Genomic DNA, 19,312 nt, shown 5'->3' with positions numbered 1-19,312 from the left:
ATCCTAAACATGGGCAGTTGATAGGAGCCGATTCCTCAATTCAACCTGTTCAGAGGCTTTCTGGGCTAGCACAGCTCTGATCACAGGCTTGCGCTTTCTGCTCCCCGTGAAGGGCGGCGAGGAGGCCGAGCTCTGCCATTCTGCAGGCTCCGCTAGGTGGAGCCTGCCCTGCGGCCTCGGTGGCCTGTGCCAGACAGCGTGACAGTGGCCTGCAGTAAATACTCGGCACAGCGGAGCAGGCTTGGGGAAGAACAGAAAGTGGCTTCTAAGCCTGCAGAAGACGCTAAGCCACGCACGGCCTCACACGCACTGCGTGTCAATGGCCGCTGGAGCAGGAACGAGCTCTTAATAGTTCCAGTAAATGCAAAGGCCGCCCCGGAAAACTGCGTGAACCTTTCTGACTACTCACAGGTAGGGAGCCACTGCCTGAGACACGAAGGTAAAGAATTAACCTGAAACTGCATATTATAAAACTTATTTTTAAATCATGGTGCTTAATTTAAAAGACTCCCAAAGAATACTGCATTAGAAAGTGACAGAGTGAAACCGTGAGGCTGACCACAGGAGTCCCTGGAAATTTCACCAAATGTTGTGTCAAAACTTGGAAACAGAAGAACCGCACCTGATGAAACATTCGATTAATCACTCGCGTCCTCCCCACATACTAAGCTATGTTAAAAAGTGTTCCAATGGTGGAGAGGATGATATTTCTTCCGATTTCGCAGGGGATGTACACCACCCCTGTGATGTGGTTCCTAATATCCAGGGGGTGAGAGGATGATATAAGTCTCAATATTGCAGGAAGTGTACACTCCCTAGTGATGTGGTTCCTAATATCCAAGGACGGAGAGGACGATATCACTCCCAATAGAGCAGGGAGTGTACACCCCTTCTGTGACATTGTTTCTAATAGCCAGCAGGGGAGAGGAAGATATTACTCCCAATATTGCAGGGGGTGTACACCCCCTTGTGATATTGTTCCCTATATCCTGGGAGGGAAACCATGATACTAGTGACAATATCGCAGGGGGTGTACACACCTCCTGCGATACTGTTCCTAATATCTCAAAGGGGAGAGCATAATATTTCTCTCAATATGACAGGGGGTGTACACCTCCTTTGTAATATTGTTCTTAATATACATCATGAGAGAGGATGATATGACTCCCAATATCGCAAGAAGTGTACAGCCGCCTGTGATAGAGTTCCTAACATCTAGGAGGGGAGAGGATGATATTACTGCCCATATTTCACGAGCTGTAAATCTCCTTAGATATTTTGCCCACAATCCTGAGGGGAGAGGATGATATTGCTCCCAATATCGAAGAAGGTGTACACCCCCCATGACACTAGGTCCAATATCCACGTTGGGAGAACGATGACATTACGCCCAATATCGCAGGGGATGTACACCCACCCTGAGATATTGTTCCTTATATCGAGAGGGGCAGAAGATGCTATTGCTCCCAATAACGCAGGGGCTGTGGTGGTACACCCCTCCTGTGATATTGTTCTTAATTCCTAGGGAAGAGAGGATGATACTACACCCAAAATAACAGGGGGTGTACACCCACCCAGTGATAATGTTCTTAATGTACTCCACCTCCCACCACCAGGGATATTGGTCCTAATATCCAGGGGAAGAGAGGATAACATTATGTCCAATATCGCAGGGGAGTGTACACACCCTCTGTGATGTTGTTCCTAGTATCCAAAGGTAGAGACGATGATATTACTGACCATATCTCAGGGGGTGTACACCCTTCTGTGATATTGTGTTTGACATTCAGTGGGGGAGAGGATAACATTAATCCCAATATCGCAGAAGGTGTACTGGCCCTTGTGATGTAGTTCCTAATGTTCAGGGGAAAGAGAAGAATATTGCTCTCAATATCGCAGGGGGTGTAACCACCCTGCCCCCCGTATATTGTTCCTAATATGCAGCAGGGTGGAGGCTCATAGTACTCCCAATATCCCAGAAGGTGCACACACACCTGTGATAGAGTTCCTAATATCCAGCGGGAAAGAGGCTGATTTTACTTTCGATATCGCAGTGGGTGTACACCGCCCCCAACCCCGGGGTATCGTTCCTAATATCCAGGTGGGAAGAAGATGACATGGCTAACAATATCGAAGGGGGTGGACACCTCTTCAGTAATGTGGTTAATGATATCCAGAGGGTAAGTGGATGATATTACTCCCAATAAAGTAGGAACCGTACAGCCACCCTGGGATTTTGTCATTAATAACCACAGGGGAGAGGTGATATTACTACCAATATTGCAAGGGTTGTACACTCCTCCTATGATATTGTTTCTGATATCCAGGAAAGGAGAAGATGGTATTATTACCAATATTGAAGGGATGGACAACCCCCATGGGATATTGTTCTAAAGATAGAGGTTGAAAGAGGATGAGATTCCATCCAATATAACAAGGGATGTACATCCCGTCTGTGATGTGAATCCTAAAACCTAAAGGAAGAGAGAATGACATAGCTTCCAAAAACACAACGGGTGTACACCCACCCTGTGATATTGTTCCTGTCATCTAAAGGAAGAGATGATGATACCATTCCCACTACCGGAGAAGGTACACACCCCCCTGTGATATTGTTCCTCATAACCTGTGGGGGAGAGCATGATATTACTTCCAATATGACAGTGGCTTGACACCCAGTCTGTGCTATTGCTCCTAATTTCCAGTAGGTAAAGTATGATGTTCCTGCCAAGAGAGTAGTGGGTGTACAGCCACCCTGTGATATGTCTCCGAATATTCAGGGAAACACAGCATTACATTACCCCAAATCTCCGAAAAAGTGTACACCCATTGTGTGATATGGTTGCTAATATCCGGAGGTGCAGAGGATGGTATTCGTTCTCCGACCGCAGGCTGTGTACACACAACCTGTGAAATTGTTCCTAATATCCTGAACAAAAGAAACTGCTAATAATGGACACATATTGCAGGGGGGAGTAATTGGCTATTACGATCCACATCGCAGGGGGGTGAAGCACCCCCTGCGATATGGGGAGTAATAGAAACCCCTCTTCTCCCCCTCCGGCTATTATGATCCACGTCGCAAGGCAGTTCAGGACACCAGCCCTGCCCCAACCTTGACCCAGACAGAGGGTGTCATGGGACCACCTCAGGGTGGGTGGCAGCTCAGCTCTAAGGTATCCCTGCTGCCAAAGATCAACTGCTCCTGCTAGTTTGAATCTGGATACAGGGCCTCTGTTGGTGAGACAGATGACCATGCGGCAGACACCCTGAAATCTAGCACGACAGAGCTCAACGCCCCCATGAGAGGCACCATAGCATGCAGACTTTGCAGACATACTAGCGAAGGCCACAGCAGGCCCTGAGAGAGGAACAATCTGACCAAGATCCTGGGGTCCTGCCACACAGCCCTTAAACCAGCGACTGGAAACTGTTTCCCTAAAGAGCCAGGAGTCAGTATTTTCAGCCTTGCCAACTGATCTTTGTCTCCAGGATGCAACTCTGCCATGGCCGCACGACAGCTGCCTTCTGCAGGTGGCCTGTGAAGAGATGGGCATGACTGCACCCCCATCAAACTTTACTTATGGACATGGAAACTTCTCAGTGTCATGAAGCGTTATTTGTTTATTTGTTCAACCATTTGGAAATGTAAAATCCATTCTTGATTCACGGGCCACAAGAGCAGGCAGGGACAGACTGCTCCTTGCCGACCTCTGGAATGAGCTTAGAGAAGGAAATGACAGGCTGAGCCAGCGCAGTCTCTCACAGCAGATTTGCTGCAGGAGGATGCTTCTTAGCAACCACTTCTCATCCTTCGTCTTGGCTTCAAGTGCAGTTCAGGTGGAGAAAGAGAGAACAGAACCGGCCTCAGCAACAAGAAGGAAGGAGATGCAGTGTCAAGCAGCCATGTGGATCCATCACACTTAACATTCACACCAAGCGGAGCACAGGCAGCACCAGCCCGGGGAAGCCAAAGTGGAGGCTCTCTGGGATGGGGGACCTCTGGGTGGGCAAGATTCTCTACCTAAAACTCATATAGAGGTTCTACACAGCAGTAGTTACAGAAAACACACACTAAGAAAAAGGCCAAAATAAAAATAGGACACCAAGTTTAGCCAATTGCGTCTCACAAGCCAGTAGGTAAGAAAGCCCAAGAGGGCCCACCAGAGGATCTGGGGGTGGGTTCTTGCCTGCAGGGGGCCTGGGACAGCCCATTCCCACGGAGGAGGACCCAAGCTTTGGGGAGGAAGCTGTCAGAGTCACCCAGTGAGCTGATCAGAGCTGGAGCCACAGAGCAGGTGAGGAGCCCTGGCCATGTCCCCGTGCGGGCTGAGAAGCTGGGGTGGGGGCACACCCCCAGGGGCAGATGCAAACAGTAGACCACGGGCCCTCCTCCTGCTCAGAGGATGCTCAGCTCCCAAGGGACCACCAAGGCCTGGAACCCAGGGACACACCACCTGACCATCATGCCCAGGCCTCCTGGATCAGGCAATGTCCAGTACAGGCAGGCAGTCTGCGCTTGGGGCCAGGACAGGGGTGGATGGTCCTGCTAGGCAGGCCTCCTTCTCCCTACCAGCGGGGCTGGTTGCACTGTAGTTTTGGTTCTGGCAACATATTGCTGCCCACTTTTACCACACCAGTCCCTGGCTCCCTGGCTAGGCCCATTGCTGTCCAACCCACCTACACAGGCCCCACACACCTAGTGTCCATCAGACTCCTGTCAGCCAGGAGTACCCATGCACATCCCCTGAAGTATCCGTGGGAGCCTGCATCCCACAGAGACCCACAGCTCAGGGCCAACCTCCATGGGGGCCTCTAGGTTGTGGTGGTCGGGGCGGGGAGGCATTGACCTCCAGCCCTCCCATCCTGGCCACTGTGTTTTGTGGGGATCATTCAGTCCTGGGAGCTTCCTGGGGACCCCAGAAGGAAGAGAACGGGGTGGTCGTGGCAGCCTCAGCCCCAGACTCTGGGCCCAAGTGCAACAGTCTTTCGGTTCTGGTTTGATCTGGGTAGCAACAAGAGGTCTTGTCATTCACACAAAGATTGGCTTCAATATAATGCATCAAGGGACTGTGGAGGACACAGATCAGCCTCCAGGCCAGTTACACCTGGTGACAGCCAGTGCAGGCTGGGGAGTAGAAAAGCTGACCCCTGACCTCCCCACCTACTCTGCCCACTAGACGCCAGTGGGCCAGGGATCCCTGACTTCAGGCAGAGGCAGGCAGCACAGTTGCTGCCTCCTTTGATCCCATCCCAGGGCCCACAGGGCCTGGAGAAACCTGGCAGGGGCTGAGTTGGGAGAATCAGGTAGGGAGATGCCAAGTGAAGAATGTGAGGGACTGGATATGAGGGACACTGAGGGCACAGGGTCTGCTTCCCCTGGGGAGGTGGCAGTGAGACATAGAGTAGCCAAGCCTCCACAGGCACCACCCTGCTGCCAGGCACACGTGGTGCCCATACCCACCCCAACGGCTGCAGGAAGGTTCTTCATCAACAAAAGGGGAAGATGCGCCCACACCCACATAGGCATTGGTGCCCACACATATCAGAGAAGAAAATTACTGCCGTGCTCAAGGTGTGGAGAAAGAGTCAATGTCCCCTTCATCCCCATGGTGGGTCCAAAATTACCTGTTCCTGCCAGCACCCCCACCCCCAACTCCACAAGCTGCTGACCTCCACCACACTGCCATGCCACGTGCCAACACCCACCCCCAACTCCACAAGCTGCTGACCTCCACCACAGTGCCATGCCACGTGCCAAGAACAGCTCAGCGGTACATCCCAAAGGGTACTATCCTGGAGCGGCTGTGCTGGGCAAGGGACATGCTTCCTAGTCACAGAGGTTTTCTTTCTTTACCGCTCACCGGCCCTGTGCTTCAGTTTCTCCCACTGTGGCACAGTGTAAAAATCCCATCTTGAAGGCTAGGAACCCAGAAAGGTCACCACGCCTGGTGAAATGGGGGGTGAAACCCCCTGCCTTGGACCTCTTGCTCCAGGACTGATATCCATTGGGACATGGCCAGGCCAGCATCCTGGGGAGGGCTGCATTCCCTGCCTGGGGAACCTTGCTCCCAGTTAGGGATCACTGGAGTTGAGGCCCCTAATGGATTGGGGGAGGCACAGGGGTAGAACGGAAGTAGCCCCATCATACGGGCCTGTGTAGACCCCAGAAAGCCAGCACTGAGTTCAGACTCTCATCTGAAGCTGGCCACCTGAAAGTATTTGGGCTTTGGGGTGTGATGAGGGCCTGCAGTCAGGGAACAAAGTGTTCTGGTTTGGACACGTAGGAGGTTCTCTGCAGCTCTCTCAGGTACAGGGTATGTTGCTAAGTATATGCTTTTAAAAACCCTAGGAAGAGGGGGCACCCAGAAGGGGTCCTGAAGCCAAGGGCATGGTCCAGCCTTTCCACCTCCCCAACTAAAGACAGGCTGGAGGACAATTCTCCAGAGTTCCACAACAAAGAAAAGAAAGAAGAAATCAAAAAGACCTGGAGGATAGGCAAGCTAATGAGGGCTCACTGGGATTACCCTGCCTAATCCTCAAAACAAGCCTTCCCTATCTGTCCTCTGGGCCAGGTGAGGAAACAGGTCACCGTAGGACATTCAGACCCTGGGCAGGCAGCTGGCAGCCTGGAGCCCAGGAGGTGCAAACACATTTTTACTAAGGCATGTTCTGCACAGCCCTAAATCCATTCAACCTTGAGTCAATAGAGCACATTCTTCTGTGAGCACAGGGTTGGGGCTAGGGTTACAGATTAACAGCATCTCAAGGCAGAATAATTTTTCTTAGTACAGATCAAAATGGACTTTCTTATGTCTTGGTCTTTCTACATAGACACAATAACAGTCTGATCTCTCTTTCTTCCCCCCACACACAGAGTGTCACCACTGTATGTCAGCCACTGGGGGATAGGCTTCAGCTTACACCCACCTTCCAAATTCCACCCTCTCACTTTGGCAGAAGCTGGCCAGAAATTGGGGCTAATGGATGGGTGGGGTCTGCAGACGACACCGTGTTCAGGTCCCCATGATGGCCTCACACATGGGTGGTGGCCCTGCAGTTCCAGGTGTCACACACACGCCACCCCTGCTCAGGCCCTGATCTTTGAGGAGGGGGAGCAGCAGAACCCGGGCACTGGCTCCACAGTGCCACTCACACTCACAGATGATTCTCCACACAGGCATCAGGTCTCGGTCCTGGCCACCTACCCCCGCAGGGCCTCAGCTCTTTCCCAGGACTCACGTGGTCCTTCCTCGCATGTAGCTCTGCTAGGATGCATTGTTCTGTACCCAGGGGCTCTGAGGTGACAATGGCCACGGTCATGCAGAGTGCAAAGGCACTGGCTGGGTGCCCATTGTGGGGACCCTGACTGCAGCACTCCCAGACAATCATCGGGCATGCTGTCCCCCAGGCGTAACTAGGGCACCAGCGGTAGGAGTGCACTGCTATGGACTCTGCAGGAGGAGGACAACTGTCACCGCATCTTTATGTTCTCCTGCTGGTGTCACTCTGTGCTTCTCATCTCCTGGTTGTAGGATTCAGGACAGACTCTCTAAACACCTTATGAGAAACAGCAGAGTCCAGCAAAGAAGAGGAGAAAAGCCCAGCTGCAAAGATGAAAAAATGGAAGGTGTGACATGGGCCTCCATTCAGATTCTGTATTTAAATGAGGTCTTCCGGAACACCTGCTCTCATTGGAAAATACTTCAAATATATATGTGTGTGTGTGTGTACATTTTAATATATATACACGCATATATTATTTATTTATTTATTTAGTTAGTTAGTTAGTTAGTTAGTTAGTTAGTTTTTTTGAGACAGAGTCTCGCTCTGTAGCCCACGCTGGAGTGCAGTGGCATGATCTCGGCCCACTGCAACCTCTGCCTCTGGGGTCCCGGTTCAAGCAATTCTCCTGCCTCAGCCTCCCGAATAGCTGAGATTACAGGCATGCACCACCATGCCCAGCTAATATGTTTTTTTTTTTTTTTTCTTGAGACGGAGTCTTGCTCTGTCACCCATGCTGGAGTGCAGTGGCACGATCTCGACTCACTGCAGTTTCCACCTCCTGGGTTCAAGCTATTCTCCTGCCTCAGCCTCCTGAGTAGCTGGGACTACAGGCGCCTGCCACCACGCCCGGCTAATTTTTTGTATTTTTAGCAGGGACGTGGTTTCACCGTGTTAGCCAGGATGGTCTCGATCTCCTAACCTCGTGCGACAGAGCGAGGTCACTTGGGCAACAGAGCGAGACTAAGTCTTAAAAAAAAAAAAGAAAAAGAAGAAAGAACAATATAAGCCAAATTCACTCAAAAGAAATAAAAACAAGATGACAAGTCAATGACACTGAACACAGAAAATCAACAGAAGACCTCAATAGAACAATAGCTGTTTCTTCATAAAGATCAACAAAATTGGTAACTATCAAGCCAGGCTAACAAAGAAAAAAAGAAATCATACAAATCACTCTAAGATGAGTACAAAAGTAATGGCAGTTTTGCATTCTTGGAATTTGCTGTTTGATACTGGAATACCCTCTTAAATAAATGTGGTTATGTTATTCATCATTCTAATGGGCATTTCTTGCCTTTTTTTTTTTTTTTTTTTTGCTAATGACTTACTACTTATTTATTTTAGACTATGAAAATGATGTCAGACCAAAAGCAAATTCAAGCGACTTTCTTATTCGAGTTCAAAATGGGTCCTAAAGCAGGGAAGACAACTCACAACATCAACGCATTTGGCCCAGGAACTGCTAATTAATGTACCTCGCAGTGGTTCAAGAAGGTTTGCAAAGGAGGTGAGAGCCTTGAAGATGAGGAGCGAAGTGGGCAGCCATCGAAAGTTGATAACGACCAATTGAGAACAACCACTGAATTCCATCCTCTCACAGCTACACGAGAAGTTGTCGAAGAACTGAATGTCGACCATTCTATGGTCATCCGGCATTTGAAGCCAATTGGAAAGTTGAAAAATCTTGATAAGTGGGTGCCTCCTGAGTTGACCAAATATTTTTAAAAAACATCCTTTTAGGGTGTCATCTTCTCTTATTCTATGAAACAACAATGAACCATTTCTTGATCAGATTGTGACATGCCACGAAAAGTGGATTTCATACAACAGCCAACTCAGTGGCTGGACTCAGAAGAAGCTCCAAACCACTTCCCGACGTCAAACTTGCACCAATAAAAGGTCATGGTCACTGTTTGGTGGTCAGCTGCCGGTCTTCTGATCCACTACAGTTTTTGAATCCTGGTGAAATTATTACATCTGAGATGTATGCCAAGCTAATCGAAGAGATGCACGGAAAACTGCAGCACCTGGAGCCGGCACTGGTCAACAGGAAGGGCCCAGATCTCCACAACGCCTGACCACATGTCATACAACCAGGGCTTCAAAAGTTGGATAAACTGGGCTATGAAGTTTTGCCTCATCTACCATATTCATCTGACCTCTCGCCAACCAACTACCACTTCTTTAAGCATCTTGACAACTTTTCGCAGGGAAAACAAGTACACAACCAGCAGGATGCAGAAAATGCTTTCCAAGAGTTCATTCAACCCTGAAAACACAGAATAAACAAGTTTATTTCTCATTGGCAAAAATGTGTTCATTGTAATGGTTTCTTTTCTTTCTTTCTTTCTTTCTTTTTTTTTTTTTTTAGAGAGTCACACTCTGTCGCCCAGGCCAGAGTGTAAAGGTGCAATCTTGGCTCACCGCAACCTCTGCCTCCTGGGTTCAAGAGATTCTCCTGCCGCAGCCTCTTGAGTAGCTGGGATTACAGGAACATGCCACCACTCCCTGCTAATTTTTGTCTTCTTAGTAGAGACGGGATTTCACCATGTTGGTCAGGCTGGTCTCAAACTCCTGACCTCCTGATCTGCCTGTCTCAGCCTCCCAAAGGGCTGGGATTACAGGCATCAGCCACTGTGCCCAGCCCATTGTAGTGAGTTCTATTTTGCTTAATAAAGATGTGTTGCAGCCTAGTTACACAAATTTAAAATTCATGGTCCAAAACTACAATTACTTTTACACCAACCTAATAATTTAAGAATTAAAGAGGCCTTTATACTAGAGAGCCCATGGATGATAAAATCATAAAGAATATTACAATCTCCATAACCCACATACTTGGTAACTTAGACCAACTGGATGAATTAAAAGACACAATCTATTAATACTAAAACACAGGAGAAATAGGTAATCTAAATATATTGATATCTATTGATAAAATGGAATCAATACCTAATAATCTTACAGAAAACTTATATATTCCAAAAATCTGACATTCTCTCATGTTATTCTAACTGGTGGGATTCGGGGATTTCCATTTTGATAAGAACATAGGTGAGTCGCACACACTTAATTTTAGTGTTCATTGGTGAGGAAAGCCATGTCCACTATAGGATACTGCAGAGCGATGCATTATGGAGAATTTAGGCAAGATAATATGATTTTCAGAGTTAAAGGAAGACAACCTGATTTATGTACAGTAATTCCTCATAATATCATAGGGGATACCGTATATAAACATTGGGGTATTCTCAGCTACAATTCTTACTTGAGCCACATGGGAATTTCAGACATGGAGGCTTCCCAACTTTGGTGGCTTTCAATAAATGTGGAAGTTAACTCACAACCTATTTTGTAGAGGCATAAAATTCAATGAGCACTCATTTAACCTTTTATTTTAAGTATTATTTTTGTAAACTTTGCATTTCCAATTAGGTGAAATTTTAAACCTGTTTCAGTTCTTATCCACTTTTTTTTTTTTTTTTTCCTGAGACGGAGTCTTGCCCTGTCACCCAGGCTGGGGTGCAGTGGCATGGTCTCGACTCACTGTAACCTCCACCTCCCAGGTTCAAGTGATTCTCCTGCCTCAGCCTCCCAAGTAGCTGGGATTATAGGTGCCTGCCACCACGCCCAGCTAATTTTTGTATTTTTAGTAGAGATGTGGCTTTCCCATGTTAGTCAGGATGGTCTTGAACCTCTGACCTTGTGATCTGCCCACCTCAGCCTCCCAAAGGGCTCGGATTACAGGCCTGAGCCACTGCGCCCGGCCTCTCCACTCTTTTTAGGTGGAGGGGAGTAAGGGTTTCTTTAAGTTAGGAAGGACTCCCATGTACCTAACCCATTTGGGTAAATTTCTTCCTTCAGAGTTTTTCAAATCAGCATCATCATTGTTAAAGGCCTCCCACATGGTAATAATTGTGTTACAGGGTTTTACAAACATGAAGTTTATGTTTGGCTGAATTAACCTCCTTGCTGTGGCACTAGGGGGCCAAAGGTGTTTTCACCAATTATGAAGCGGGATCACTGTGCAATGGCTACCAACTTTTCTGAGTACAATGAGGCCAAACATATTCATACGTAATTTCCATGAAGTGAATTTATTACTTACAAATAGCAAACAAAAAACAACAGAAGTCTAGGATTCAATATGAACCACTACCACAAGATCAGGAAGGCTACCTAGGGCAGATGGATGGAGTTTTGACTATAAATGCTTCACTTGCACCACAACTGAGGGACCCCAGAAAGCAGCCCACATTGGGTTTTTTCCCAGGATGTGGTTTGCTGGACACAAGCGTTAAAGGCAATTCCGTTTCGAGCAGGGACTCTAACAGAGCCTGGACTGTTCTGACCAATGTCACTTGATTATCAGGATATTGCCTTCCCAGCATATCATACAGTTATCTTGAGAACTACCAGTAAGAAAGGGAAGAAAATGGCCCTGCACCCTTAAAACTGAAGGATCGGGATATTTGCTGTGACAGAGGCACAGACAGTAGCGACAGAGTGTTCTTGTGAGCCATCTACTAGTTCTCTTGACCAGAGCATGGCAGTTGATCTCTTTTCTCTTTCCTTTCAATGGAAACTGTTTCAGAATATTTTGAATATTTTGAGTTTCTACATCTATAGAGTTGTGGCACATGATCACTGGCAGTGTAGACTCTCTGCATGGTTACAGGAAAGAGTTCAGGAGCCCATCAAGCCACATTGGAGGAGACCACCTAATCCTCCAGAGAGTGTCACTCCGTCTTCCTGGGGTTAGCGCCACATGCAGTAAGGCCATTATGTCTAAGGCCGGCAAGACTTGCAGTCCGAAGATTCGACTTTTGCCATGCTGAGAAGCAGCAGTGATAAGAAAAGCCCACACACTGGCCAGGAATTTTTCGATGAAAGCAGCTGAGACGCTTCTTCATATGCTTCGGTAGGGGCTAATATCAAACTCTTTCTTCCCATTTTCTCTACTCAGCAGTGCCTGAACCATGAGGCACCATAGATGTACACCTCATCAGGAGGGTGTAGGGGACAGTGGCAAGGGGAACAGCAGCACAAGAAACAAACAAGGCCACTACTTCTGCCTACATAATAACTATTGTCTTGGAGTGTATAATAATTAATAATGTTCACATGGCTGCCCTCAGCATACAGAGATGGTGACCAGAGCAGATGCAGGGACCACAGAGATACAGCTTGATTCTTGCTAATTAGGACTGAAGTGTTAGCTTATGTGCTGTGCTTTTGTGCATTCATAAGCCAGGGCCTCAAAGCTGCCTGCTCAGCACAAGCCAAAGGTCATGCTGGGGTGCAGTTAAACATTGATGTCTAGGAGATGAGAGCATTTTAGTGTGGGAGAAGATGACAACACCTGAGGACCACAAAACACTGTGCAGACCAAAGGGACGGCCCATCATCAGCTCACGGTTCTGACCCAGGTGACTGCTGATGTGTTACAGAACAGTCAGCTGACAGCAGGTAGGTCAAGTTGAGCAGGTGTCCTGCATGAGGGCTGGTCCATTCCATTCGTGTTGCCAATTGTTTCAATAGCGTCTCATGCACCTCACTGGTGAGGAAGGAATTAGCACCCTACGTTTACTGGCACCGTTAAACACATAACATCTATTACTAAATAGATAAGTCAGACATCAGTTATTAATTACATAGAGGAGGAGGATGTAAGCTCCCACAGGCCCAAACAGGGATTAACTTGGGAGCAGAGAGTGGTATAGCGTTAAAAAAGTGAGGATGTCCCTTTTTTTTTCCTTTTTTTACTTTTTTTTTTTTTTTGACACAGAATCTCGCTCTGTCACCCTTGCTGGAGTGCAGTGGTGTGATCTCGGCTCACTGCAAGCTCCGTCTCCCGGGTAAACTGTACGTACTTAGGAATTAATACCAACATATTATTAGAAAAAATAAATATCTTTACATCAAGAGTAGTTTTTCCTTTAATAAAAATAGGTGGAATGTGTATAATGGACAAGGGATAATCAAAATTTGCCAAATGAGGCTAGTAAGACAATCCCAAGAATTCACAATCATTATTCACTGGTCCATTAATCACAGGAGAATACATACAAATGAAACTTACCTGGCCGGGCGCGGTGGCTCGTGCCTGTAATCCCAGCACTTTGGGAGGCCGAGGCGGGCAAATCATGAGGTCAGGAGTTCAAGATCAGCCTAGCCAACATGGCGAAACCCTGTCTCTACTAAAAATACAAAGAATTAGCTGGATGTAGTGGCGTTCACCTGTAGTCCCAGCTACTCGGAAGGCTGAGGCAGGAGAATCACTTAAACCCAGGGGGCGGAGGTTGCGGTGAGCCGAGATCGCACCACTACACTCCAGCCTGGGCAACAGAGTGAGACTCCATCTCAAAAAGAAATAATAATGAAATAAGAAAATTAAACTTACCTACGTATTGGAAAAACATCCAAATTCAACCATGAATCCAGCACATTATCAAATGAATAGACAAAAATTCTACCAACAAACTGAAGAAAACATCATTATCTATGAAATTCAAGTACTACTGCTTAAAGCACTTACAGAACCCTCACCTCAAGGTTTCCCTGCAAAACAAGGTGAAATGCATACTCAAGACTCTTTAAGAATGAGCTACTGATAAAAACAATATACTTGTAACTTGTGTAACACTTCATACATTTTTTTCAAGCACTGCATGATAATTAATTTGTATCGCTTTCCAAATTAAAAAAGCTTCACTTATAGAACTTCTTTCCAGTGGGAGTTTTCACATGATTTTTCAAGTAAATGTTACAACTGAAAATATTCTTGCAGTTTCTAAACTGTTAGAGTTTTAATCTTGTGTACGTTCTTGTATTTACAAGGTCAGCCAGCGACAGTGTGCATTTTCATATGTCCTTGAGTGGATATGAGAGAAATGAAACACTCAAACATTCTGGACATTCATAGGGTTTTTCTCAGGAATGAGCTGATTTCTTCAAATGGAACTAGCACAACTGAAGGCCTTACCACAAATTTAAATTCAAAAGGCTTTTCTCCACTCTGAGCCCTCCCAAATCTTCACAAACAGGAAAATCTGAAGGCTTGACCACATTTCCTACATTCTTAAGGTTTCTCTGCAGTGTGAACTCTTTCATGTTTATGAGAGAATGGGAAACAGCAAATGTTTTATCACATTTCTTACATTCAAGGGACTTTATTTATTTTTGAGATGGAGTCTCACTCTGTCTCCAGGCTGGAGTGCAGTGGCACAATCTTGGCTCCCTGCAACCTCCGCGTCCTGGGTTCAAGTGATTCTCCTGCCTCAGACTCCTGAGTAGCTGGGATTACAAGCATATGCTACCACACCCAGCTAATTTTTGTATTTTTAGTAGACACGAGGTTTTACCATGTTGGCCAGGATGGTCTCGATCTCCAGACCTCGTGATCCGCATGCACAGGACTTCCCCCCAACCCCCCGTGGCTTTTTATGTCCTTGAAAAGGAACTAAGACAACTGAAATGTGCCACTATGCCCAGCTAATTATTTTCTTTGTTTTTGTTTTGAGACGGAGTCTGCCTCTGTCGCCCAAGCTGGAGCACAGTGCTGCGATCTCGGCTCACTGCAAGCTCCGCCTCCCGGGTTCACGTCATTGTCCTGCCTCAGCCTCCCGAGTAGCTGGCTGAGCCACCGCACCTGGCATTATTTTATTTTTTGTAGAGACAGGGTTTCACCATGATGCCCAGGTTGTTTCACATTGTTTTAATCCAGGCTGGTTATGAACTCCTGGGCTCAAGCAATACACACACCTTGGCCTCCCAAAGTGCTGGCATTATAGGCTGAGTCACTACACCCAACCTCTATATCATGACTTCTTTCATGGCGAGTAAGGTGACTGCAACGAATGTAGGCTTTACCGCATCTCTGACATTCATAGGGTTTTTCTCCAGTATGAATTCTTTCGTGGAGGTGAAGGGAACTGAGGTGACTGAAGGCTTGGTCACATTGTTTACATTTATAGGGTTTCTCTCCAGTATGAGTACTTCTATGGTTACAAAGGAACTCAAATGACTAAAGCCTTTGCCACATTGTTTACATTCATAGGGTCTCTCTCCAGTATGAATGCTTCCATGGTCATGAAGGGAAGTGGAACAGCTGAAGGCTTTATCACACTTGGTACATCTTTCCCCAGTGTGAGTCCTTTCATGCGTCTTAAAAGAACAAGAAAATCTGAGTGTTTTCCCACATTCCTTACATTCATAGAGTTTCTCTCCAGTGTGAGTTCTTTCATGTATTAGACAAGAACTGGAAACAGTGAACGTTTTACCACATTGTTTACATTTATAGGGTTTTTCTCCTGTATGAGTTCTCTGATGTCTTTCAACTGAATTGAGAAAATGAAAAGCTTTCCCACATATCGTACATGTATAACTGGATTTCCACTGTGCATTATCATGTGTCTTCTAACACCTGGAACAGAAACGAAGAGTTTCCCACACTGTTCACATTTATATTGCTTCTCTCCATATGGTTTGTATCCTGAGTGAGCTAGGATGTGCCTATTAAGGAGGGAATGACGTACAAAGACTTTTCCACAAATACTGCATACACGTTGTTTTAATCCAGTAGAAATGTTCTCATTCAGATCAAGATTTGGAATGTGGCTGACAACTTGTCCATACTGACTACCTTCTTTGCTTTCATGCAGTCTCTGTACCATATGATTTCGGTAAAAAAAAAATGACAAGCACATTACTATTGGTTGGTTTAATAACTTTCTACTTATTCATAGGTCTTCGACTTACACTGCTACCAATACCAGGGAAAATTGATTTTTGTGTTTTGTTGTTGTTGTTGTTTTTGTGCCACGACTGAATTACTTGAAAGTAAATGGGCTACTACTGAAAACACAGCTACCACCTGCATGGTTATGACCAAAATGGTAACATTCATGTACACAATTTTGTAGTACTATTTTCAAGTAAACTGTTTTCCAAACACTGACTGCTACACTGAAGCACATTACATTTTGGGTGAAATTTTTCTAAAAAGAAATGAATTTCAAGTGACTCTTATTTGCTTTGATTGCTTGTTTTTAAGTTTATGACATGCTAAGATTCCTTCAGAGGACTTTATTTCCTCTATCTCAGTGCAAATTATCTTGTATCTTTCCCAGGTTTTTTGAAGTGATCTTCAATATTCTGGTCGTTCCGTTTGTTTCCTAAAATGCAGACCCACAAAATTATCATGAATTATTTCAAACTATAGAAACATTACTGCATTTCATGCTCATTGTACACAGTGCCCATGCCTGATTTATTCACCAAATCATTCCCTTGCCCCATTCCAAATCACAAATAGCACTGAAGATAGGGAAATACTTCTGTAATTACGTGAAATGTGTTGTCATTCTTACCTACAGAAGCCAGGTTCCTGCAGGTTTCCTGCATCACTTCTCTGCAGAGATTCTTCTGAGAAGAATCTAGCAAAGCCCATTCCTCCTGGGTACAGTTCACAGCCACATCCTCAAAAGCCACGGGGTCCTAGAACATCCCACACATGTGGATAGAAGGATGAGTGAGACTGACAGCACTGGGAATCTATACTCAATCCATAAGCTGTTTACATGATTCTAAAATTTCCAAGCATTTATTCTATGACTTGATTGTCACAACTCTTACTCTGTTCACACATTCTCCCTCCCACACAGCAGTACGAATGCTAGAATTGAACTATTCAAAAAGGCAACAGCAAAGTAGAAACACTCATGTCATTAGAGAATCCAGGGAGTAAGATGTGCTGCCAGGAGTTACCTTTTAACTTCACTTTGTACATTTCTAGTATCTGTCATACTAAAGTCCTACCTGATGTGCATAAGTGAGTTAATATTATCAGTCCTGAGACTACTTATTCTTAAAAATGCCTGCCCACAAAGTTCAATCTTTGTTTGTATTAGGAACTTACATTTTGAAAGGGATTCCACCAACCCAAGTAATAAGAATGACTCACTGCATCTAAATGGCTTATGCAATATATTTGCCAAAACTTCTTCTTCTGAATGTCTATTATTTTGTGTCACTGCAGTGGTGCTTAGGGAACCAGACACCAAAACACAGTCTGAACACTAAGTGTTCAATGAGTTTCCCTGGTAGACAATATTTTACATGTGCTGTCACTTGTTAACGGGGGAGGTGAGCCCATTCCATGTGATTACACTAAGAGAGAATAGGCTTATTAAATTTAATTGAGTAGCAAATAAAACAATAATTGATATTTAACAATACTAATACAACAATTTTTCAAATTTCTATTGCACAATGTCAAGGCAGAAAAGAATAAAAGGAAATACGACACATGTTTTTTAAAATGACATGAATGTCACCACTTCCAGATGCTATTCCTATGAAGACACATAAATTCCCAAATCAGGTGGTTTTAGGCAAGAAAAACTACTCTTTCATACATAGTAAAAATGACAACTCTCTAATGATTTTTAGTCATCTAAAAAAAGAGTGATGGCTTGTCTAACATACTTCTAAGATTTTCAAACAAAAATATTCAGGACAGCACAATATTAGCAGAGAGATGAGCAAGCAGACCAAGGGGGAAAAAAAGTGTTAATGACCCAGCATTTATATGGAAAGTTGAGGAATGATAGAGTAGGCACTGTAGAATAGAAAAGGAAATCACATGCACTTTAAAATATGAGGCAAACCAGGTTGGCCTCTACTTGGGAAAATGCATTGCATTCTTCTCTATTCCATAAACCATAATCAACTTATTATACATTCGAATATGAAAGATAAAACCAGAACACTTTCAGAAGTCACAGGAAGATTTTTTTTTACGAAGGATTAGTCAGAATTTTTTTTATGTAAGAAAAAAGTGATAAAGGAACAGACAAACTCAAACATATTAAAATTTAGAGAATAAAAAGAAAATAGAGCGGGCCGGGCATGGTGGCTCACACCTGTAATCCCAGCACCTTGAGAGGCTGAGGCGGGCGATCACTCGAGGTCAGGAGGTTGAGACCAGCCTGCCCAACATGGCAAAACCCTGTCTTTTTGTTGTTTGTTTGTTTGTTTTTTGAGATGGAGTCTCACATTGTCCCTTGGGCTGGGGTGCAGTGGTAAGATCTTGGCTCACTGCAACCTCAACCTCCTGGGCTCAAGCAATTTTCTTGCCTCAGCCTCCCGAGTAGCTGGGATTACAGGTGCCTGCCACCACGCTCAGCTAATTTTTTTGTATTTTTAGTAGAGACAGAGTTTCACCATGTGGGCCAGGCTGCTCTGGAACTCCTGACCTCGTGATTCGCCCACTTTGGCCTCCCAAAGGGCTGGGATTACAGGCATGAGCTACCGTGCCAGGCCTAAAACCCCGTGTTTACTAAAACTACGAAAATTAGCTGGGTGTGGTGGTGGGTGCCTATAATCCCAGTTACTCGGGAGGCTGACACAGGAGAATCACTTGAACTCGGGAGGCAGAGGTTGCAGTAAGCAGAGACGGCGCCACTGCACTCCAGCTGGGCTACAGAGCAAGACTGCGTCTCCTAAAAACAAACAACAACAACAACAACAAAACACTCAGATATCCAGATAAGAGGATACAGATGTATCCTGTCATAAATTCTTCACCAAGCTACAAGAGGGGAACTGACATTTTGGTGAATCTTTGTAAATCATCAATTTATCTATCACACTTTTATTTCACCAGTAGCATTTGCAAAGCTAAGTCCTACAATTCCATCTGAAATTACCCTTAAAAAGAACAGACCTTTAAAACTTACTACACTCACTCCGGGGAAGAAATAAATACGAATTTTTAACAAATAAAATACATCATTTTACCTTGCCTTTTTGGAAATAGTATTTTTATCTTTCAAGCTGTACTGACAAAATGTATCTTACAGTCAGTGAAAACCTGTAACTCAAATAAGCGGACAAGCCTTTTCAAGGTAACAAACTCAGGGAGAGGCAGTGCTGACTCCAACACAGACCTTTCTAAGTGTCACAGCAGGCCATTCCATCCCTCGGGACACCCATCCTGTTCAGTAAAGTACTCAGTGACCAC

At 45.4% G+C, this 19,312-nt stretch overlaps 1 pseudogene; it reads right to left on the bottom strand.

The window, feature by feature from the left end:
- Positions 1–15,034: 15,034 nt before the first annotated feature.
- Positions 15,035–19,312, bottom strand: part of LOC105528724 — a 38,365-nt pseudogene continuing 34,087 nt past the window's right edge.

Source organism: Mandrillus leucophaeus, unplaced genomic scaffold (assembly GCF_000951045.1).
Source record: "Mandrillus leucophaeus isolate KB7577 unplaced genomic scaffold, Mleu.le_1.0 Scaffold1183, whole genome shotgun sequence".
NCBI classification, from domain to species: Eukaryota; Metazoa; Chordata; class Mammalia; order Primates; family Cercopithecidae; genus Mandrillus; species Mandrillus leucophaeus.
Note: the sequence above shows the minus strand (reverse complement) of the source record. Positions and strands in the feature narration are given on the sequence as shown.